We start from the raw sequence: 26099 nt of genomic DNA on the forward strand, positions 1-26099 counted from the left end.
ACTGTTTTTAAGGACATTACTCCTGTTTATATCCTATGGACCAGAACTTAATCATTAATTATAGACCAATCTTAGCTGCAAGCTTTATATTAGGCCCTGTACCTAACCAAACACTGAAGTTCCCTTACTGATAAGAAAGATAATGTTTTTATGGGGACAATGAGCAGCCCTGACACAAAAACTAAATAGATCATTTTTTAATGATCAAAATTAACAAAATTGATATCAAATATAATTACTTTATGACTTAGACTTAGTGATATATTAAGCACAGTATTTTCTCCCTCAATGGTTATTAATCCCCCTACTTAATAGCTTTATGAAATTTTATATTATATCTTTCCCATTACTCTCTTGTTTTTTTATGTATAACTGAAATAGTTTATCTCTTCAAAAATTTTTTAATCCTTCACCTTATTTAGATATCCCTTCTATGTAATTCAATACTACCCATTCCATACTCTAATTATAGGCACTTATAACACTATAATTATGAATTACATGCCTATATCCCTTATTCAAATATTCCTTGTGGGCAAGCACTACATCTAACATGTTTTTGTAACCTCAGACTCTAATGTATTTCTGGAACATAGTACATTCAATCATTACTCTCCAAAAAAATAAAAAATAAATCAATAGACTGAATGAAGAAATTTATATGCAGTGGAATGTAGAACACTTTGACAATTATTTGGTGCATGTAAAACTAGAAATCAACTATCATGCATACAACACATACTTGTCTAAGCTCTCTAGTTATATAACAGGTCTTTGAACTATTGCTCTACTCTAATGTAACCAAAGGAATACTCCTCCCGATTTCCCGCATATTGAGGAAGGCGAGAGCTTTGAGCCATGATTACAATTTAACCTGTATTAATAGTAATCCCAAAATTCTGTGACTCCATTCTTTTCACAGAGAGTGGACAATGAATCTCTACATTTTCAACTACTTTCATATTCCAGATACACTGAAAGTGTTTACTCTGAACTCATTGATAAAGGAATGGAACTGGCGCACTCTTACCTGACTGACAAAATAATTGTCCCAGAGAGAGGATCCTTGCACATTGTAAGACAGCTAGAAAATAGTTATCTTACTCTTATTTATTTATTTATAGTTTTTATAGCGGTGAGAACACTTAACATGAGATCTACTCTCATAAGAAATTTTTACGTGTCCAATAACAGTATTGCCAAGTACAGGCACAGTATTTTGCAACAGATCTCTAAAAAACTGACATATTTGCAGTCCTGAAACTTATGCCAATGGATTAGCAACTTCCCATGTCACTCTATCTCCCCAGACACTGGCAACAATTATGCCATTTTCTGTTACTAATAATTTGACTATTTCAGATAGTGCATATTAGTGGAATCATGAAATATGTGCCTCTCTGTGTCTGGCTTATTTTACTTAGCATAATGTAGTCAAGGTTCATCCACATTGTCGTATATAGCAAAAATTCTTTCTTAAGGCTGAAAATATTCCATTGTATTTATATATCACATTTGCTTTATCCACCTATCCTGCTGATAGACCTTAAGGTTGTTTCCACACTCTGACATTTGTGAATAATGGTACAATGAACATGAGAATGTATTATCTTGTTGAGATCCTAACTTAAGTTATTTTGGACAAATACCTAGAAGTAGAATTGCTAGATCATATGGTTTGTTTTTTTTTTTTTTTTTTTTTTTTAAAAAAAACCCATATGGTTTTCCATAAGAGCTGCACCATTTTACATTTCCACCAACAGTTCACAGGAGTTCAATTCCTTAACTGCCAAGATTTGTTATTATTATTATTATTTAATATTAACCATATCAACATGTGGAGTGATAACTTGTATTGTGGTTTTTATTTGCATTTCCCTGATGATTAGAGATGTTAAGTATCTTTTCATAGGCCTGCTGGACATTTATATGACTTCTCTGGAGAAAAATGTCTATTCAAATCCTTAGCCAATTTTTAAAATAGGATTAGGTTTGTTTTTGTTGATATGATTTTACTTTGAGTTGTAGAAATCCCTTTTTTATTTCGTAAATTAATCTCATTGGATATCTGGTTTGCAAATATTTTCTCCCATTTGATAGGTTGCCTTTTCATTTTGTTGCTTATTTTCTTTGTTGCGCACAAGCTTTTAGTTAGATGTAATCCCACTTGTTAATTTTGTTTTTGCCGTCTGTGCCTTTGGTGTCATATTTATGAAATCACTGCCAAGACCAATGTCATGAAGTTTATTCTCCATCTCTTCTTCTGTTACTATTACAGTTTCAGGTCTTAAATTTAAGACCTTAATTTATTTTGAGTTTTTTGTGTGTGTGTGTGTGTATGATATAAGATAAGGGTTCAAATTAACTGTCTTTACATTTGAGGATGTTGTTTTCCCAATACTATTTGTTGAAGAAAGTATCATTTCCCATTTTATAGTTTTGTCACCGTTGTCAAAGATTAGTTGACCATAAATGTGTGGATATATTTCTGGGTTCTGTATTCTGCTCTGTTGATCTATATGTCTATCTGTATATTAGTATCATACTCTTTCAATTAGTGTAGCCTTGTACTATATTTTGAAATCAAGAAGTGTGATGCCTCCAGCTTTATTCTTTCTCAAGATTTTTTTGGCTATTTGGGGTCTTTGGGGTTTCCATATAAATTTTAAGCTATTTTTCTACTTCTCTGAAGACAACGATTGCAATTTTTATGAGGATTGCATTGTATCTGTGGATTATTTTGGTTAACTATGGATATTTTAAAAACATTATGCTTGGCAATTGATAAGTGCAGGATGTATTTCAACTTGCGTCTTCTTCATTTCATTGATGTTTTGTACTTTTCATTACACAGGATTGTTCACCTCCTTAGTTAAGGTTATTCCTAAGTATTTTTTAAATGCTTTTTTAGATGGGATTGTTTTGGTAATCTCCTTTTCAGATATTTCATCGCTAATGCACAGAAACACAAAAACTTACTATAAAAAACTTATTTTTGTATCTTGATTTTGTATCCTTCAATTTTATTGTTTTATTTGTTCATTCTAAAAGATTTTTTCATTTTTGGTTTTTAGTGGAGTCTTTGGGATTTTCAATATGTGAGATCAGGTCATCCACAAACAGGGACAATTTTACTTCTTTTTTCTCTGATGACTTTTATTTCCTTCTCTTGTCTAATTGCTCTTGCTAGGACATTTATTATTATGGCAGAAGTGATAAGAATAGGCATATTTGCCTCACTGAATTTAGAGGGAAGGTTTTCAGTTTTTCACCATAGAATGTGATGTTAGCCATGGACTTTTCATGTATATTCTTTATTATATTAATTTCTTTCTATTCCTAATTTGCTGAGATTTTATTGTGAAAGTGTGTTGAATTTTTCAAATGCTTTCTGTGCATCTATTAAGATGATCATGTAATTTATATTCTTCATTCTTTTAATGTGGTATATTATATTGATGTTTTTATGTTGAGTCATCTTTGTATCCTAGATATAACACCTACATTGTCATGGTGTATGAATATTTTAATGTGCTGTTGGATGCAGTTTGCTAGTATTTTCTTATGGATTTTAAATTCCATATCCATCAGAGATACTGACCTACAATTTTCTTTTCTTGTTGTGTCATTGTCTTGCTGTGTTATCAGGGTAACACTGGCCTCATAAAATGAGTTTGGGAGTGTTCCTTCCTCTTCAATATTTTGGAAGAGTTTGGGAAGACCCAGCATTAATTTTTCTTTAAATCTAGTTGTATTTCATCAGTTAAGTTATCTGTTTCTTCTTGACTTAATCTTGGTAAGCTATATCTTTCTAGGGTTTGATTCATTTTTTTTCTAGGTTATTCAGAAAGCATACAATGGTAATATTCTCTCATTATCCTTTTTATTCTCATGGCATCAGTTGCAATGTCTCCTTTTTTATTTCTGATTATTTATTCAAATCTTCTCTCTTTTCCTTAGTCTAGCTAAAGATTTTATTTAGTTTTGAAAAGATAAATACTTCATTTAAAAAAAAAAAAAAACTCAGTTTTGTTGATTTTATCCCATCATTTTTCTATTCTTTATTTTATATATTTGCTCTAATCTTTATTATTTCCTTTTTATGCTAAATTTGGACTTAGGCTGTTTTTTTCCCCCAATCATTTGAGGTTTAAATTTAATTTGTTTATTTGTGATTTTTCTTCTTTTTGAATGTTAGTGCTTTATCACTATAAACTTTCCTTAGTACACATAGCCTTTGCTGCATCCCGTAAGTTTTGTATGTTGTGTTCTTATTTTCATTTATCTCAAGATATTTTCCATTTTCCATTTTGATTACTTATTTGACTCATTGGTGGTTCAAATTGTGTTTAGTTTTCACATGTTTGTGTGTTTTCCAATTGTCCTACTTCTGTTGATTTCTAGTTTTCTTCCATTGTGATTGGAAAACATAATTGGTAGGATTTCAATCTTCTTCAATTTGTTAAGATTCTTTTGTGACCTAAAATGTGATCTGCCCTGAGAAATGCTTTATGTACACTTGAGAAGAATGTATATTCTACTCAATATATATGCTACTGTTGGGTGGAGTGTTCTGTATATGTTTGGTAGATCTATCAATCTGTATTTTTGTTCATGTTGACTGTTTCTGGTCTCCTATTATTATATTGCAGTCAATTTATTCCTTCAAGTCTGTCAATGATTGCTGTATATATTTACATGTTCTGATGTTGCGTACACACACACATATGCAACATCACAATTATATATATATATATATAATTATATCTTTCAGACAATTTTATTCTTGTATCCTTATATAATGTGCTTCTTTATCTCTTGTGAAGGTTTTGTATTTAAAGTGTGTTTTGCCTGATCTAAGTCTAGCCACTTCTGCTATCTTTTGGCAACCACTTGCATGGAGTATTTTTTTCCGTTTTTTCACTTTCAGTCACTGTGTATCATTAAATATAAAGTGAATTTCTTATAGATAGCATATGGATTGATCATATTTATTTCTGATTAATTAAACCCTTCAGTGCTTCTTGCTTGAGTACTTTAATCTATTTACATTTAAAGTAATTATTGATTAGAAAAACTTTCCTCTTGCCATGTTGTTAATTGTTTTCTATGAGGTTTTGTTTTTTGGTCTGTCACTCTTCCACTTGTGTGGTGTTCCTTTGTCTTTAGTAGATTTTTTTATATGCTTTATTTACTTTCTCTTTTGTGTTGTTGTGTGATTTATATAAATATATTTTTTTATTTGTGGTTACAATGAGATTTAAATAAAATTTCTTATTGTTATATAAGTTATTTTAAGCTGATAACAGCTTAACTTCAACTGCATACAAAAGCTCTACATATTTATTTCTCCCTTTCCCAGACTTTATATTATTTTTGTCACAATTTCAACTTATTTATATTGTGTATCTATTAACATATTTTTACTTAGTCATTTTTAATATGTTTTGTTTTTAGCTTTTTTACTAGAATAAAAAGTTATTTATCCACTGCTATTACAGTATTTTCTATATGTCTATATATTTACCCTTACCAATTAGTTTTATGGTTGCTTATACTATCATGTTATGGTTTAGCATCCTTTCATTTCAACTTGAAAAAAATCCCTTTAGTACTCCTTGTAAGACAGATATAGTGGTAATAAAATTATTCAGATTTTGTTTACCTGGGAAAATCTTTGTTCCCTTCAATTTTGAAAGATAGTTTTAATGAGTATAATATTCTTGGTTGTCAGGGCTTTTTTGTTTCTTTCAGCACTTTGAATATATCATACTTCTAACTACTGGCCTGAAAAGTAAAAATCTGCTGTTTGTCTTATAGAGATTATTTGTATGTGAAAGTTGCGTTTTTTTCTGATTTTGGAATTTTCTTTGAATTTGACAATTTGATTTTAATGTGTCTTGGTGTGTTTTTCTTTCTGTTTCTTTTCTGGTGCATCTTATTTAGAATTCTTTGGGCTTTCTGCATTTGGATTTCCGTTTCTTCCCCAGATTTTGGAAGTTTTCAGCCATTATGTCTTTGAGTAAACTTTATGGTTCTTTCCCTCTCTCTCTTGTCTTTCTGAAATGTCCATAATGCTTATATTGATCTGCTTAATGTTTTCCCCTAAGCCCCTTAAACTTTTTTCACTATTTTTCATTTCTTTTCTTTTTGCAACTCTCACTGTATAATTTCAAATGACCTGCGTTTTAGTTTGTTGATTATTTCTTCTGATTGCTCTAATCTGCTGCTGAAACTTCTCTATTACATTTTTATTTCAGTTAATATATTCTTCAGCTTTAAGATTTGAGTTTTGTTCTTCTAAAAATTTTCTATCTGCTTGTTGAACTTCTTCTATTTTTCTTGTATTGTTCACTTAAACTCATTAAATATTTTATAATGGTGATTGCATGTTTTCTGTCAGTTAATTTATGTTTATCTGTTTTATTAGGGTTGGTTTCTGGAGTTTCATCTTGTTGCTTTATTTGGATTGTTTTTTCTTGTTTTTTCATTTCCTTTACTTTGTACATTGGTATGATCTACACATTAGAAAAAAATCACTTCACTCAGTCTTCACATATTTGCTTTGTGCAGGAAAAGACCTTCTTCAATCAGTTTGGCCAGATTATCTGTGGATCTCCCAAACCTTTGTGGTAGTCCATACTGCTACCTTAGTTCCCAGCCACCCTCAAGTGTCTAGAGTACAGCAGATCCTGACACTGCTCCAAGATATCAAAGACAGAAGCCATTCTCTCATATAGAAACCAGAGAATTAGATCATTGGGTTCATTGTCCAACTCTTTACCTCCCCAGGGAGAAGACAGAAGATAAAGTTTTTTCACTCACTCACTCTTCACGAGGCAGGGGAGAGAGTTGATGGAGGTTGCTTTTGTGCTTGTTTAAACCCCATAAATAGGTACAATTATGTTTCAATTAAAAAGTAAACATAATCTATAAAAAGATAAAAATAAAAATATTTTCAACAATGAAGAGAAGTTTCAGAGATGACATAATGTTAAAAGCAAAATAATTTTTAATTTTTAAATAAAAACTACTAGACGTTATTTAGCATAGATTATTCAAAAATACAGGGATGAACATATAATTTAAATTTATGAAAGAAACATCCAGAAGGACTAAAAATAAAACAGTAAAAAGTAGTTGCTATTAAGAAATAGAACCCATGAGTAAGAGGCTAGAGATATTGGAAGGGAAATTTTTTGTCTGTATTTTGTAACTGTATGCACTGATTTTTATCTGTATTTCAATATAAATGGAATTTTTAACAATAAAATATTCAAATTAAACAAAAATGAAATTTAAAAAAATAATATTTATTTTCAGTGACCATTAGGCTTCTAGACTGATTGGTTCTGTCAGCACTCTGAGAAAAGCAAGACAGAAGTCAGACTCTTGAGCAGCGCCTGAAAAATTTGGAACCTTGGATTTGTGGTCCAACTATTTTCTTTCCAGTGAAAAGCTATGAGCTGAGGCTCTTCTTTATCCACTTACTGTAGGCAGAGTTAGTGAGATGATTTGTGGTGAGTGCCCACATACTAGGTCAAACCGCTGCCTTTTTTCACAGTAGCCCTGAGATGTTTAGTGTATGTTGCGTTCTGTCAGTACTCCTAGACAAGTGATACAAGAAAACCAGTTCCTCAACAAATAGCTGAAAAAGGTGGAATGTTTAATGCATAGTCCAGCTTCCTCCCTAGGGAGAAGTTGGGAACTGAGGGCTTTTCTCACAACTGAGTGGAACTGTGCCATGAATGGGGAATCCTTATAGTGAAAGCATGTCTGATCTATGGTGTGCAAAATAACTGAGGCATGACAAGGACTTCATTCATATGTAGGTCATACTCACCAGACATTTACTGCGTGCATGGCATTGATCATCCAGTTTTGAGAAAACAGCAAGCACAGAATGATCTATTGGGACTCATATTGCATGCACACTTTTCTCTGCCCATTTTCCTTGTTCTCTTCACTCATTTAGGGGCCTTGAGCTCATATTAAAAACATTTTCCTCAAACTTGTCTCCAGTTCTGGGTTAGCCCTGAAAAACCATCACTTAGTCCTTCTAGCACTATCTCCTAGATCTCAATACGCACCTCATACTCTTTTTATACTCCTTCCCTAAACTACTGCAACGCTAATAAAGTTGCAGCCTTAGAACTCCACAGGTTGCTACATTCTCTCAGCTTGCACCTCTTTTCTTCCTCCTTGAGCTTCTCCTTCCTCTCAGTCCCATGGATCCTTCCTATGTTGCAGCCTCACATTACCCATAGTCCTGTATCTTCATATTTGAACTTCAGATTTGGAAGTCCTAAAAGCAATTTTTCATTCCTTTCTACCCCTAAGTGTGACCCAATCCTTCTTTGTAATGTTTAAATGTCATAATTTAAAAAATGATAATTGTATTACACTACAATGAACTATTCCTGTGTAACTAAAGACACTGTAAAACAAAATTAAATTGAATTAAACACACACACAAACTAGGAGCAAATATTTGCAACATATATTATAAACAAATGATAAGATGCTGAACATCTAAAAATCTCCCAGAAGCTGATAATGGTGGTGTGAGAGGGTGGTACAACTCAAGAATAAAATAGATAAATATTATGAAGGCAAGTCACAAAAGAAGAGTAAGGATATTTAAGCAGTACACAGGGAGAAAGTTCCCTAAGAAAACAGCAATCAGTAAACAATTTAAAACTAGGAGACTTCATTTACTACTCATGAGTGTTGCTAGTGTTAACAAGGATTAGGAGAGTATAACAGCTCCATACATTGCCAAAAAGGATAAAATAAACATGCCCTCTAGAAATGCTGATGTTGGTAACTTTTTATTGCAACATAGTTAAGAAAATTGGGCAGTGTATGTAAGATTAAATCTCAGTGGTAGGAACACTATTGTGTACTTCTTAATGGCCTATACTTTTCTGTTTGATCAATTTCATAGGCAAACAAATAGAAAAAAAAAAAAAAACAGTAAATAGGTCCTAAGAAAAAATAAGTACATTGAGTCTACCAGGCAAAATAACAGTGAGTCTGTAAAGCTGAGTAACAGAAAGAACATAACTTACATTGTTCAATTAGGACAGTTCTCTCTAACACTTTAACTTTTAAAACTCATACTTTTTATTTAGATAGATATTTCCTGAGGCACAATTGGGAAAAGAGCATTCGAGGCAAAGAAAGGACAGATATTAAAGCTCTGAGAAAAGTAAGAGTTTGAACATTTCTAGAAATAGAAAAAAAAAAAAGCCGCTTTGGCTTGAGTACAGTGAAAGATGATATGGACCTGAGAGAAGATCACCACAGCAAGGAATATTCATTTTATTCACACACGATAGGAAACTAGTCAAATGATTTTAAGAAGGGAAATGCAGAAAACAAGTTTACATTTTAAGATTGCATTAGATTATGGGAAGACTAAAGGAAGACTCTAAGAGACACTAAATCGAAGGTGATTGTTGTTCTTCAGGAAAGAAACGATGGTAGTGTAAGCAGAAGAACGTGGACCAATCTAAGATATTGTTTGAAGTGGAATCATTGAAATGGGAAAGGTTTCCTTGTCCCCCTTGCAGGGCATATGATGGGGGTGTGTGGCTCGCTTCTTCAGTGCCCTGCTGCTTAAACCTTTAGGGGAGTATACAGATGGCAGACTGTGGGACTCCGAAGTCACAGCAGTGTCTAGGGGTGAATGTTTACAACTCCTGAAGCCCCAGTGGGTGTGTAACAGGGTACTCTCTTAGTTGCCATCTATAGGCAGCTTGTGTTAACCAGCTCAATTGGACTCCCTTATCACAAGGACAGAGGGATTCCTATATACAGGGCTTTCTTCTCTTAGTGTACTGGCAGAATCGGATCACATGTTGGCTTAGAGAATGAGTGCAACGTTTTGTTGTAGAAGTAGCTCTCAGGAGATCCGGGAGCCAGAAGGGAGATGCTATTCCCCTGGAGTCAGGCTTGGCCTGACTCTTCTCCGACCACCCCAGCCGAACTCTGTGTCATTCCACTGATGAATGGCCTGCCTGAGTTCTGGCATCTGTTGGTGTGCTCCTTCCCTGGTGTGCTCCTCTCCTGGTGTGCCCCTCTCCACAGCCAGCCACTTGTGTCTTCTTCCACTGATGCACTTCTGTCAACATCTGGCCACCTCTGTGCATGCCAGGGTCTCGAGTTTTTATATACCCAGGATGAGGGAGTGGCAGGGTCTTGGAAAATGCAACATTTGGGCAGGAAATACCTGTCCTCACGGAAGTCCGTGGGGGTAGAACCCTAGCCAAGGACCTGCCTTTCTCTATCCAGCACTTCTCTTCCCACCTTCCATAACATTTAAAGGGACTGCGCTCTTTCCTTCCCAGCACTCCCATATCTTTGTGTCAGACTGCATACAGAAGGTGGAGAGGAGGGTTTTGAAGGGTGACAATAAGCCTTCTCACTTAGGCAAATGTAGAGAGGCAAAGAAAACTGAAAAGGAAAAGATTCAAGTAAAGGGTAGAAGAATAAAGTCAAAGTCACCAACATAGAGAGATATGTGTAAACACCCTAAACAGATACAAAACCAATAAATGATCAAAATATATCCAGCAGTACAATGTAATGTATAGCTTACTTTCTCTTTCAGTATTTTTTAATATAAAAATGTTTACTTCTTTCAAAATCATTCATTTATAAAATTTGAGTGTTTTTTATGTTGTTTCAATTAATTTTGATTCTTTCAAATATATATTAATTCATTTATCAGAATTTTTAAAATGTGCATATTCTATTAGAGATTGAATAGGCTATTAGCTACTGCAAACTTCTATTGATTCTTTTGAAGAATATTAATGATTTTTTTTTTTTTTTTTTGAGACAGAGTCTTGCTCTGCAGCCCTGCTGCAATATGCAGGGGCTTGATCTCAGCTCACTGCAACCTCTGCCTCCTGGGTTCAAGCAATTCTCCTGCCTCAGACTCCTGAGTAGCTAAGACTACAGGTATACACCACCATGCCTGACTAATTTTTGTGTTTTTAGTAGAGATGGGGTTTCACCATGTTGGCAAAGCTGGTCTCGAACTCCTGACCTCAGGTGATCCACCAGACTCGGTCTCCCAAAGTGCTGGGATTACAGGAGTGAGCCACCGCGCCCAGCAGAGATTTGTAATTTTTTTGTTTTTCTTTTTGTTTTGCTTTGTTTTTCGTTCGTGTGTGTGTGTTTATTTTTTAAAGAAAAGAGAAAGACTTGCAATTAGGTGATGTCCAAGAAGATAAATATCATTTAAGACATTTTTAAATCAACATATTTTTCATAAGCTGTCCACAGAAGATTCATTGATTTTTAAATCACTCATTTGCTCTTTTAATGATATGACAAAGACTCTGTACCCTAAAAGTAGGTAAAAACAATTACAGTTATAAAATTAGCTAAGTTTTTGAGCACTTACCATACGTCAGACAGTGCACAAAGCAATTTAAGAGTCTCGTAACAACTCTTGTGCTAAGTATTGTTATTCTTCATTAACAGATATAGACATAGAGGCAAAGTGGAAAAAATGGTGTACTTTGGAAAATAAGCCAAATGAGAATGCAGTTGTCTACTTGTAGTTCTACATGCCAGACAGCCAGACCTTTCATAAACCCAAAATTTGGAGGAAGAGTGTCCATTAAGGTAATCTTTCAGATATGGAATAGGAAGTGATTCTTATTTCGTTCCATATTTATTGTAAAGTAAGTCATCTCTCTCACCTATGCAGGTTATTTAATAGTAATTTTGGATCCAGGGAATCCAAAAAAGACTATATTTTTTGTTGTCATCATGACAGTTGTATGATAATCATATTTTCATTTCCAAAAGCCAGATTATTGGTCTTAACTGAAGAGGGTAGCAAACACATTAAAATAGACTAAAGTTGTTTCAGAAATCTTGTTAGAGACAATGCAAGGGAAAATATTTAGTTTATGGATTTGTTAAGTAAGGGAGGTTTGTATTTATACAAGATGCCTATATTTGAAAATAACATAACATGATAAAACTAGGCTTTTTTAACTACTGTGTTAGTATGTGTTACATTGTTATAATGAATACCTGAGCCTGGGTAAATTCTAAATGTCAGAGATTTGGCTCATTCTTGCACAGGTTGTACTAACATGACACCAGCATTTGCTCAGCTTCTGGTGAGCCCTCAGGAAACTTCTCCTCATGGTAGAAGGGGAAGGGGAAGCAGACCTGTCACATGGTGAGAGAGAGAGAAAGAGAGCAAGAGAACAGGGAAACAGGTGCCAGACTCTTAAACAACTAGCTCTTGCATGAACTGATAGAGTGATAATTCACTTGTTACCACAAGGATGGCAAAGTCATTTATGAGAATCCCACTTTCATGATCCAAACACCTTCCACCAGGTCCACCTCCAACACTGGAGGTCACGTTTCGACATGAGATTTTGAGGGTACACACATCCAAACCATGTCAGTTTTCATACTACAGTCAACCTAAATATGTTATGTTTAATACATCAGTTTCTACTTTATACTTATAGATACTGATGAAAATACCCAGAGGAAAAATGATTCTAATATTCATGCAGTTAAAAACAAAACAAAAATTAAGTTATATGTTAGTAGTTTGACAAATTATCAAATCCATAGACTTTTCATAAGGAGTAATATATCTCACTTTACCACAGTAAAAGATTGTAAGGTTGCATTTGTCTTAGGACATCAAAAGCTTTTACTTTCTTAAAATTGAACTCATAGGTCACTATTTCCTTCCAATTTTTGAAAATCTCAGAGCACAGAACACTCCACACACAAAAAAAGTTAGTATTTTTATCTTTTCTCTGTAAGATTCCCTTCAGAATCTGTGTAAGGTTCCTTTCTGCCAAAGGAAGATATGCTTGCCTATAAAAATGTTTAAGTTCATTTTTCTTATAATATCAGGATCTATGAAATACTAAATTTACTATAGTTCCTGTCTCTTTTTCTATGCCAAGCAATGTTTTCAAACTAACAAACTAGGGATTTAGCTTATTCTCAGCAATGCCCAAACAATATGAACAATCTTTTTATCTTATTGTTTGACAGCATGTATTGACCCATATGCCTAGTCAGTTTAAATGCACTATTGCACCATAATATATAAGATATAACTGCTCCCGTAAGACTACACTGCTAGAAATAAAAATAGCACATTTCCAAATATGAAAATTATTTTTAAACCTCCCTTACTAATAGCATCATTTGAAAGATATTTGTTATCTTTAAATGAAACTTTTGAATTCTTTATAATGGTATAAAGTCTTTACTATTCTTAAAGGGATCTTTCACCATTCAGATGACCTTTGTTAGAATCCTAAAAAGTTTGGCTATTTTTGGTTTTCTTTTGTTAGTTTTTACATCTAAACAATTTTTCATTTGCACAAGAAGGGACTAGAGACCACACAGGCCTAGCATATTTTGGGGCATTGGTATTCCTTTTAATCTTTACCTTGTAGCTCATATCAAAGCTGTAATTGTTTGCTAGCCAGCAAAATCTAATGACTCCCTCTGGTCAAAAGCTGTCAACAGCAATCTATCCAGCAGTGGGGGCATTGCCTGAAATAGAAAAAGCATCACATATGGTCGTATTCCTTGGTGAACTACAAACAAGGTAAGGCTTAACATTTTCAAACACAAAACGATTGCTAACTCCACATAGTAAGACTGGGGCACTAACATATCATTGCTAGAGAATTTTGCTTTTTGTTTCATTACTGTGCTGTAGGTCAAAGAATATAGCAAGATAGTACAAGTATTTACACTGTTTTCTATTTTTTTTCTTCCCTTGATTTCACAGTATAGCAATAAGTTTCTCTTAGATGTTAGATCATGATTTATTAGGTGTCCAATAGCAAACCCGTACTCCAAAATGTATAAAGAAAACAGGCCTCAAATGATCAGTCCAGATTTCCTGCTAAGTGTAAAGACTGCTAAATTCATTAGGAAATCTAACAAAGAAAAATACTATGATTTTTTTTTTTTTATTTGCTCCAAAAACTGTAAAGTTCTGTTTAGAAATTTCTGAGGTAGGTGGTTTATTTAACATTTGTATTATCACAACAGTATTGTATAATCCTACTGACATAGTTCAGTGTAATGACTCTAAACATCAAACCAGCTATCGAACATCATGCTGAGTTTCCCATCCAGGCTAATTAGAATTCTTGTCTTCTTAAAACATTTGCACTCTTGGCATTCCAGTGGTTTTTCCACTTGTGGCTGGGCTTTTGGATATTTCTAAATCAGAATGAGCTGCATGCCGCTAGCTTTACATGCCTCTTGGTTCCTTCTGCCCTCTCACCTGAATGTCAGAAATTTTTTAGTAATTCCTCAGAATGAAATCAAAGAGTTTCTCTTAGCTCAGTTTAGAGGCATCCAAATGGAAGCAGCAAACTAAAAACAGAACATTCACCCAGTAGTTTTTATACATTCTAGAATCTCCTCTTTGTTAACCCACTTTATGTAATATATAATATAGGATGGATTGTGGATTGTTCTCTTATTAGAAGCAAAATAATTCATATATAAATAAGCTATGCTGCACTTCATGTAGTGCATAAAATATGCGTTCAATTTCAATTCATCTAAAAGAATGATAACATAGTAGACTTCAGGTAAAAAAAGGAAGAAGAAAATAGTCTTGGATCAGTAGAAGAGGAACTCATTTTGTACACATTGACACGAAGAATAGACAGTGTACAATGTAAAAGTAAGAATTTGTACTGCTCTCTGTCTATTATGAGACATAATAAGGCTCTGAAAGTTCCTGCAACAGAAGCATATGGTGTGTGTTTTTACTAACATTTTTCTAATGCAAAAATTTCCATGTACCACTAGTAGGAAATTCATTCCTCAATATAAAGTTTGGGCAACTCATTAAATGTTGTGTCCTTTCGTGAAAGTCTTCAAAGCATACAGGCCCAATTCCATTTCAGAGATTAATATAAGCAACTGATGAAAAGTTTTATTGGAATCTGCCATTGGTTTAATCACACTAATTCATCTCAGAGCTGAACTAAAAATGGGATAAGTCTTTAGTAAAATTCAAATGAAAAAGGATGGCTTTGGTTAAGTGAAAGTATGACAACATATTTGGTATTTTGTCTGCTTTCCTGACACATTTCGCCAAGGTTCAGTGAACTGGTAGTATGTTTTGATCATTATAACATCTTCAAGTATTTCTAAGATGTCTGGGGTTTGGCATGCTCCAAAGATACCTTGCCAAGCTCATTTTCCACTATTATTTACATTCATATATTTTTTCAAGGAAACAGTTTGAATGTTTCTGATTAAATAGAGCTATTGAATGTACAAATGGCCCCATTTAATACACTATAAGTAACTTAATTCAGTTTTGGGGGGAAAAATAAAAAATAGTTTACATTTGCTAATAATCTAAAATTTGAGAGATTTGGATTGTATCTAACCTTAAATCAAAATATCATTAAATTCTATAATTGAATAAGATACATTATTATCATGCTTAGCCTCCATGCCATTTTCCATTCATTTTGTCATCTCTGTCCGATTTACCGTATCTCATCCTATACAACATTTGTCATTTCACTACCAATGCTTTCCTGATTACCTTTTAAGTAATATAAGTTGGTAATAATAGTAATTGTTTACAGAGAAGGCTACAATTCCTCTTGCCAAAAACCATACCAAATAATAGGTGGAATTGTTTATGTGCTTTCCTTAGGCACTATATGTTAAATAGTATATTAAATATAATGTCTAACTGTGTATAAGTATATATCACATGATACTGCAGATGGGCAGAGAAGTGCTGCATCGAGAAGGGTGGTTCCCTGGCCAAAACTCCACCCTTGAGTCTGTGCCCACTGACCTACGTGAGGACAAGCACTTTTGTTTTCATGCCCAAATGTTGCTTTTCTAAGACCACCCTGGCCTACCACGCCCACATAACCTATAAAACCCCCGAGATCCTAGTGGGCACAGACACAAGCGGCTAGATGTCTAGAGGAACACCCTGGCAGAACCCATTGTCAGATCCTGGAAGGCCATCCATAGAGGAATGATGAGGACGTCAAGGCAGAAGGAGAATCTGGCAGCTCAATTCTAACTTCCCACTCCATTCCCTGCTGTCCTCCCCATTCAACTCAGTGAGAACTACTGAGAGCTACTTCCACTCAACAGAACTTTGCACTCATTCTTCAAGCTCATGTGTGATCCGATTTTTCCAGTACACTAAGGCAAGAACTCAGGATACAGAAAGCCCTCTGTCCTTGCGAATAGGCAGAGGTTCTAACTGAGCTGATTAACATAAGCTGATTAATGCAAAGGAGAAGCAGATTCCAGTTGACTATTTTTAGAGTCTTCTAAGGAAAGAGACAACACAGGCTCCCAGAATATATATTTTTTAAAACCCACGATAATCTAAACAAATTTGAAGGGCTTGTTCCTGAATTATTTTATTGAAACTTATCAGCATCTCCTCTATCAACATTTCTTTCCTTTTGAAAGGCATTCTACATGACTTTGTGGGAACCTATGGACAGTGTTCTTCAAACTGAGAGACATGTGTACCCTGGAATACATACTTAGCAAGGGAGAAGCTGACATGGACACTTTTTAGGCAGTCACTTTCCAGATCATATTCTCACTTTCATAGATACTATTTGCTAAAATCTATTTGCCTGAGAAGACACTTGCTATAAAGATGTTCTGTCAGTTCCCACACTTTCTGACCAACTCCCTGCCATCATTCATTCTCACTTACTTTGTATTACTAAACAAAAAACAATTAAATTTACTGTTGCCTAAGAAGCATCCTTTAACTTCTAACATGTGTACGAAAACTAAGACATTTGACAGATCTTGGTCATGTCAATTTTTAGACTTCCCCAAAATTGAAAGTGTGCATGACTTTGCTGATTGGATAACAAATGCTTTTACAATTCAAGTGCTTTCCAATATTTGCTTTCAACAAAATTGAAAGATGGTCAAATACGGTTGTCAGTTAATAAATCATTAAAAGTAATGTTTGGTAAATGATCACAATACAGTTTCCACATACAATACAAAAGGGATTTAGATAATTAAGTGATACAACTATGTTAGAATTCCTTGTATTCCCATCTATTTATTTATTTGAAATATGAAGAATGTTAGTAACTACTGACATTTCTGAAAATAAAAAAGGGAAAACAATTAAGGCTGCATCTTGGATGATTTTAGAAACAAGTCATATTTACCTATGCATGCACAAAATAATTAGAGGGGAAATATCCATGCTCTCATTAAAAAGTGAAAAAAAAGTTTAAAAATTATTTATCAAAACAAGTACAATATATACTCAATTATTCTAGTAAAACTGAATACAAAAATATTTTTGAAACTCATAGTTTACAATTATCAGTTTAAAAACTTGTTCACATATTTTTGTTGAATGTGATTTTATTTTTTTGCAATTCGCTTTGTCTGCCTAGAATAAGGGAACAAATAAAAAGAAAAATTGTTTAAATCATTCATTTGTCAAGTAAAAATAAAATTGTTTAAATCATTCATTTGTCATTAAAATATCTACTGATTACATGATGGTTTGATATGATTTGATATAATAAGTATTAATACTTGTATCATTATTAAGGCAAGTTTAGACCTTTACCTTAATAATGATATTAAGTATTAATATAATTATAAAAATAAACATAGAGGAAAACAGAAAACTAGAGATAATTTTTTAAAAATTAGGCAACTATAATTCTAGCTGCCATAACCTATTTTCAATGTTTTATCTTATAGTTTGAGTACTATTTTTATAAAATATAGCAATCTATATTAAATCATTGATAAATTTTATTTTAAAATTATAAATAAATTAAGTTTAATTAAAATTAACTGATTAAATTTTGATGTATTCTAAATTTTATTTCTACAAATTTCAAGGAAAAATGTATGACAGAGGGATCATCAATGTTAACTTGTTTAGTGACAAATTATAGTACAATTAATGGTGGATCAAACTGATATTGCATAAATTCTGCTATGATGTACTATGAAGGATATAATTTCATCAGTTTTTATTCTAGTCAAAAATGCTTCATTTGATTGTATAAAGCTTTTAAATTTAACTTCTAGCAAAATGAAAAATAAAGTGAAATACCTCAAAAGGAATCAAGCAGACAAACCCAAGAGGCAGGACATTCTTCTGGACAGCTGCTTCATTAATTTCAACAAGTTCATATGACTAAAACTGGTACCTTATAATAGATATTCCAGAAATAGCCCAAATTGTGAATATAAATTTGGTATAAGACAAACGTAAGACTTCAAGTCAGTGAGTAAAATATACTAGTTTTTAATAATTAAGATCTTGTGATGAAATAGCCACGTAAGAAAACATAAACAAATTTTGTTCCAGTCTTACCTATTATGCCAGAATAAATTTTAAATGGATTAAAAATCTAAAATGAAAAAACTATATACCAGTGCTAGGTAAAAACAAAGGTTAATTTCACTGTACATCTAGAATGGAGAAAATTGTTCAAACTATGACAATTTATAGACAAAACAGTAGACAATATTGATAAATTTGTTCATATAAAAATTTGTAAATGCAAAAAAATTCAGTGTAAAAGGCAAATGAGAAACTGGAACTATGTAACGCACACAACAAAAGAAGTTAGTATGTGAAACATATTAATATCTTCTAAAAATAAAGAAAAGCCTTAACACTGTAGAAAATAGGCAAAATATACAGATAGCTCAAAAAGAATGAAAATATAAATACCTTTAAAATATGAAAAAATGTTCTGCTTTGTTCATAATATGAAAACTGCAAATTAAAATACTCTGCGATCCAATTTCTCAAATATTGAATTGGCTAAAATCCAGAAGATTGACAATGTCCTCTGTGAGTAAGGATGAACAAAACAGTCTCATACATTGATGACAAAAATGCAAAATGTCCAAAACCACTATGAAGGGAAATTTAATAAAGTCTAGCAACATTTATGCTTTTGTCTTGTGACCCAGCAATCCCACTTTGAAGAACATATCCCAAAGATATACTGACAAAAATATGAAAAAGAGAACAATATGTACAATGCCATTTATGCTGCAATATCTGAATTGTAAAAACTGGGAAAAAAACAAATGTACATAAGTATGATACTGCAGTTGGTTGAATAAACACAGTATAGTAACACAATAGAAATCCAGATAATACTAAAATGACAAATGGAATACCTCAACAAACTACTAAGTTTTCTCTAATATATATTGTTAGATATAGAAAGCAAGTTCAAGAAAAGTGGGTATAATATGTGACCATTTATCTAAGAAAGAGACAACATAAGCAGAATATTATGTATAAATAGCAAAATGTTAGGATATCGGCAACATGTATTGACTAGGTTAATATATGCATATGTATATCGGTATGTTAAAAGCTGGAAAGTAATTTTAAATTTAGAAAATATAGAGATAACGACCGGGCATGATGGCTCACACCTGTAATCTCAGCACTTTGGGAGGCCGAGACAGGTGGATCGCCTGAGGTCAGGATTTCGAAACAAGTCTGGTCAACGTGGTGAAACACCGTCTGTACTAAAAAAACAAAAATTAGCTGGGTGTGTTGGCGTGCGCCTGTAATCCCAGCTACTCGGGAGGCTGAGGCAGGAGAATCGCTTGAGCCCGGGAAGCAGAGGTTGCAGTGAGGCGAGATCGGCTACTGCATACCAGTTTGGGTGACAGAGCGAGATTCCATTTCAAAAAAAAAAAAAAATATATATATATATATATATACACACACACACACACACACACACACAGATACATATAGGAAAAGGAGAGACAAGGCTTAGAGGGAAAGAAATAAGAGTTGGCCTTCTCCGACTATACTGTGTTTTGTAGATTTGTATTCTATATCCATGAAAATGTTTTGCATAATTCTAAAAAATATTTTAAGTGGGGAAAAAATAGTAATTCCTAAAACCTGAAACAAAGTGAAGCAAATTAAACTATATATTGAATTGATGATAAAAACACACATAGTGAAATTATTCCAAATGCCTTTAAAATACAATAATTTGACTGTACACCCCTATACATACAACACAAGGAAAAAAACAATTTTAAAAATATTAATAGACTGTTTTCAATAGATTTTTTAGTCTACTACATGTGATTCATTATATTAATACTTTAATTCTGACACATGTAATTACATATGCAAACACATGTACAGGAAATGTGTGTGTATATGTACATGTCTTTTTTTTTTTTTTTTTTTTTTTTTTTGAGATGGAGTCTCGCTCTGTTCCCCTGGCTGGAGTGCAGTGGCGCGATCTCGGTTCACTGCAAGCTCCGCCTCCCGGGTTCCTGCCATTCTCCTGCCTCAGCCTCCCAAGTAGCTGGGACTACAGGCGCCCGCCACCACGCCCGGCTAATTTTTTGTATTTTTAGTAGAGACGGGGTTTCACCGTGGTCTTGATCTCCTGACCTTGTGATCCGCCCGCCTCGGCCTCCCAAAGTGCTGGGATTACAGGCGTGAGCACCGCGCCCGGCCGTACATGTCTTTTTAGATACTTAAAAAACCCATATCTACATGTTTACATATACATAGTATGTATATTGATGTTATGTTATATTTTTAAAAGAGCACTTTTTTGCTTTTTTGTTTATAATTTTTTTAATTTTCTTTCTTTTTTTTTTTTTTTTTTTTTGAGACGGAGTCTGGCTCTGTGGCCCTGGCTGGAGTGAGTGGCGCGATCCCGGCTCACTGCAAGCTCCGCCTCCCAGGTTCACGCCATTCTCCTGCCTCAGCCTCCCGAGTAGCTGGGACTACAGGCGCCCACCACCTCGCCCGGCTAGTTTTTTTGTATTTTTCAGTAGAGACGGGGTTTCACCGTGTTAGCCAGGATGGTCTCGATCTCCTGACCTCGTGATCCGCCCGTCTCGGCCTCCCAAAGTGCTGGGATTACAGGCTTGAGCCACCGCGCCCGGCCTTAATTTTCATTTTTATGACTAAATAATTGTATATATTTATGGCATACATGTGAAAATTTGATATTAGCATACAAGGTGTAGATCAAATCAAGATAATTCAGGTATTGATCACCTCAAGCATTTGCCATTTCTTTGTGTTAGGAACATTCTAATTCCACCGTTTTAGTTATTTTGAAATATACATACATTATTTTTAACTATAGTTATCCTACTGTGATACCAAACATTATTTCTTATTCCTTCTAAGTCCATTTTGTTTCCACTAACCATATGCCTTCATCCCTCAAACCCCTGCACTACCTGTCCCAGCCTCTAGTGACCATCATTCTATTCCCTGAAAGAGCACCTGTCTTACAGATATATAACTGTAGTTTTACAGATAAAGTGATATGAGACCAGGCATGGTGGCTCAAGCCTGTAATCCCTGAACTTTGGGAGGCCAAGGCGGGCGGATCACCTGAGGTCAGGAGTTTGAGACCAGCCTGACCAACATGGAGAAACGTCGTCTCTACTAAAAATACAAAATTAGCTGGGTATGGCAGCTCATGCCTGTAATCCTAGCTACTCAGGAGGCTGAGGAAGGAGGATTGCTTGAACCCAGGAGGCGGAAGTTGTGGTAAGCCAAGATTGCACCATTGCACTCCAGCCTGGGCAACAAGAGCAAAACTCCATCTCAAAAAAAAAAAAAAAAAAAAAAAAAAAAAAAAAAAAAAAAGAGGAAAATGATATGATAATATTAAGACTAGGATTTACTGCAAATAATTTAGTTTTGCTTTATGCAGGGACAGGAAGTATGTCTTTGGGGATAAAGGATTGACTTGAGTTAACATATGTTGAAATTAGCTGATGAGTACACAGGAAATCATCCTATTCTATTGTATAAATGTTAGAAGTTCTCACCGATAAAACATTTTTAAGAGACAGTAGAAAAACATCCTAAATTAAGAGGTTTAAGAAATGTCTAATAAAGAGGAAAGAAGATTAAGAAACATTAAAAGCAGAAACAGCCGGGCTTGTTGGCTCACGCCTGTAATCCCAGCACTTTGGGAGGCTGAGGTGGGCGGATCACGAGGTCAGGAGATAGAGACCATCCTGGTTAACACGGTGAAACCCTATCTCTACTGAAAATAAAAAAAAAAAAAATTTAGCTGGGCGTGGTGGCGGGCGCCTGTAGTCCCAGCTACTCGGGAGGCTGAGGCAGGAGAAAGGCGTGAACCCGGGAGGCAGAGCTTGCAGTGAGCCGAGATCGTGCCACTGCACTCCAGCCTGGGCCATAGAGGGAGACTCTGTCTAAAAAAAATAAAAAAAAAAAAAGTAAAAAGCAGAAACAATATTTTGTCTGGAACTAGCCACTGATTTGAACATTTTGGAGTCCATTCAGATAATTTAAATGTAAATTATGTATTTAAAAGTTACAATTTTACAGAAACAGAGAAATGAAAATAGATGCTGGTGGGAAAAAAAAAAAAAACAGGTCACAAGAGAATGTAAGATAAGATCAGAAAAAGAAAAAAAATATAAATACTTACACATAAAAAGATCCAAAATTCAATATACTAGTTATGATTTAAATTGGGAAAATATTAATTTTGTTGCTTCATTTATTTTCTACAATGTATATTTACTATCAGTAATAATAGAAATTTGTTTTTTTTTAAAAATAAATTCAGTTTTTCTCAATTTTTTCTATACTAGAGTCAGTGATATTTTTCTTTTACATAAATGTAAAACACTATTATAATCATTAAAATCATTCCCCTTATCTTTCATTATATCTGAGAATATAAATCCTTTGTATTAAACAAAAAGAACATTTAAGAGAAATAATATCAATCAAATTGAGTCAAAACTGAAGTCTTAATTATTTATTATTTTATAATTTTAAATACATAAAATATCTCAAACCACTCTTTGTTGAAAGACTGTGATTTTCTTAAAGTTAGTTTATCTTCTACCAAATGCCACTTAATGTTACACTTATTTTTAGTCATGCAAATAATATTTTCTATGGGGCATAACTGGTGATGCACATGGAATTTTGTATCTGCTTGTCCTTTTCTGTATAAAATAGAAAATACATTTTGCATTTTTATATAAATGGTGAAAAGAACTTCATCATTGCTAAGTGATTTTTAAAAGTACTTTTTATATACTTGTCACTATAAAAACATACTCAGCGATCCAGCTCACATATTACCTTATCAGACCAACACAATTTATTACCATAGTCTATCCTGTATATTGTAAGCTAAACTGCAACGTATGAGGATAGTTGACAGGAATTTTACATGGTCCAGTGACATACATGCTAAGAAAGAAATGGCATATTCTGGAAGATGGAGGTGTGCTTCCCTTTCTAGCAATTTCCTTCTTTCAACACATTTTTCTTTATTAAAATTACTCATTAATTTGTTTTATGCCTATCATGTTTTGCCCTTCACTTTCATGGCCTGCTTCTTGCATATCCCTTTCAAATTAAAATTGGAATTAGAAATATATAAAGGGTGTGTGTGTGTGTGTGTGTGTGTTATCAGTAACGGTTACTAATATCCCCGTAGTTGTAAGTCTAAAACGAATTTTAAGTACCAGTCCGTTGGCAGACTGACTGACAATGTCTTTTCAGTCAAAAAGAGTAATAAGTCTTTTTTCATCTTGTTTCTCACCCTGGTAAGCAATAGCTCTTGGTAAGCAATTGGCTGCATTCATTGTCATCAGTTGTAGCATGTGTTATTGGAATTTCGTTCTGCTTAAGGCTTCTGCATGTTTGAAAAATTATTAGATTTCTGTATTGTGATTTAGATGAAGGTCAGTTTGGCCATAACTTTTTTATAGAGACTTTCAGGGTCCAGGTTTACTACTTACTAAACACTTCTAAATAAAGTATCCTTTATAAACATTACGTCTTAGAGAAAAGTGTGAACCTTATAAAAATGATGCAAGTGATTTTAATAAAGGGGGCTACAAAAAAGGGAAGCTATAAGCTGCCCCTCTTTTCACTCTGACCCCATCTGTTGTAAATGAATAAAAGCACAAATTGAGTTTTATGCTGAACACTTTAAAGTCAGTAGTGGTTTAAAGTTATAAACAAATGAAAACCAGAAGGAGACTCAGAAGCTATGTGAACCTATGTGCTTGAAGATGCAAGTTTCTTCCAGGTAATTATAGTGAGAAAAGTGGTGACAGAAAGAAAAAACAAAAAGAGCTATTCCAATATACCCAATCACTTGCTTGTACTTTGGAGTCAGTCTGTGAATAATTCCCCTTGGGTCTGGGCCAAATGAAAACTAGAACATAATATTTAAAAGTTTTTACAAAGCTACATTTATTTTCTTTAAGGACTTTTTCATTATTTGTCTAAGAAGCTTTTTTACTCTTTCTGGTGTTAAAATACCCTTTCTTTTGTGAAATGATTATATGTAGAGGTTATTTTGTTTTTTTGTTTTTTAACTTTTCACTTACCCAAATTACAAAACTTAGTAGCTATAGTGAATTAATATTTATTTTTGAAATGTACTAAGTGAAATTTAAGTCAGAGAACCACAGAATTGGTCTATTTACTGATATATAAGTCGTGTACCCAATGTTAAACTTGTGTCTAACCTCTCTAACATTCCCAGTTGAGGTCAATAGACTAACGTGTGAAATATAAGGCATGGAGGATTGAGTATCTCTACCATTGAGAAACTCAAGAACGGAAAAGGAAAGGCATTTAAGGATATGGTTTCCTCCACTTCGAAAACTACCCTATAAATTCCCATATTTTTTTAAAGGCCCTACTCATTTGATATTTGTATTCTTAAGTATTCCAGGCCAATCCCCTTTAAGACTAGGATTCACCTCTGTGTAACACTATTTTTTTTTTTTTTTTTTTTTTTGAGACAGAGCTTTGTTCTGTCACCCAGGCTGGAGTGCAGTGGCAAGAACTCGACTCACTGCAAACTCCTCCTCCCACCACCCAGATATTGTTATAAGGAATGTATGCTCTTAAAAACAGCTTGGCTTGAAGTGGACATTTATCAATTCAACTGTTGGCTGAACCAAAGTGTATTTATCTTACCTCCCAATTTGGTTCTTGATTCCAGTTGCTATAGAGTTTTCTTGTGTCTCATCTCAATGGGAAAGAAGAAACTATTCCAGAGCAGTCACACTGGGCTCTGTTTGTTGGCCTTGTTTTCTGCCAATGTATAAACAGGGCCTCTAGGTTTTAAATGTTAACTAGAATCTGGTTACTAAATTCAGACCTAATCCTTTTTCCTACTAATTTAGGATAATGAAAAAAAAAAAAAACACCTTTTTTATGTTATGAAGACTCATGTAGCATTACAACTTTTACAAGATCTGCTATCAAATATATTAAATAATTACAAATCTTAGAGGGCAGAAAAAGTTTAATTTTTAAGAATTGATTGGAGGATTACCTTGATGGGTCTTCAATTTGTGAAAAAAACAGTTTTATGTAAGTGCCTAGACTAGAGAAGCTAGCTGAAAATGAAAGCGCAAAGAGGATGCCTGGCACGGTGGCTCATGCCTGAATCCCAGCACTTTGGGAGGCCAAGGTGGGCAGATCACCTGAGGTCGGGAGTTTGAGACCAGCCTGACCAACATAGAGAAGCTTGGTCTCTACTAAAAATACAAAATTAGCTAGGCATGGTGGTGCATGCCTGTAGTCCCAGCTACTCGAGAGGCTAAGGCAGGAGAATCTCTTGAACCCAGGAGGCAGAGGTTGCCGTGAGCCCAAATCGCGCCATAGCATTTCCAGCCTGGGCAACAAGAGTGAAACTCCATCTCAAAAAAAAAAAAAAAAAGAAAAGAAAAAAAGTAATAAAAATAATGCTAAAGAAAATGTAAAGAAATGTGCAATTTGTAATTTTCTATGAAGAAATATACATGTGTCTGAGATGTGAATTCAGAGATGGCCCCAGAAGTGAAAAGAATATTTTTTTCAGTTGTGGAACTGACCTCACCTTTATATTAAAGAAGGCTGTATAATGTACCAATTTAAATTATGTGCTGTTCCTTGATGCAGCACTATTTCTTGTACATCAACTGTGTTTCCCTTACTCCTCAATCTTTAGTAGAAGTCTCCTACTCAAATAGATGGGTGGAAGAGGGACTGA

The 26099-nt window shown here is 33.9% G+C and overlaps 1 long non-coding RNA gene across 1 annotated transcript in view; it reads right to left on the bottom strand.

The window, feature by feature from the left end:
- Positions 1–26099, bottom strand: part of LOC119626182 (uncharacterized) — a 52225-nt gene that overhangs the window by 20639 nt on the left and 5487 nt on the right. The window contains exon 2 of the long non-coding RNA XR_005242341.2: positions 13457–13563. This is a non-coding gene — a long non-coding RNA (uncharacterized lncRNA). The remainder of the gene's footprint in view (positions 1–13456; positions 13564–26099) is intronic.

Source organism: Chlorocebus sabaeus, chromosome 21, assembly GCF_047675955.1.
Source record: "Chlorocebus sabaeus isolate Y175 chromosome 21, mChlSab1.0.hap1, whole genome shotgun sequence".
Taxonomy (NCBI): domain Eukaryota; kingdom Metazoa; phylum Chordata; class Mammalia; order Primates; family Cercopithecidae; genus Chlorocebus; species Chlorocebus sabaeus.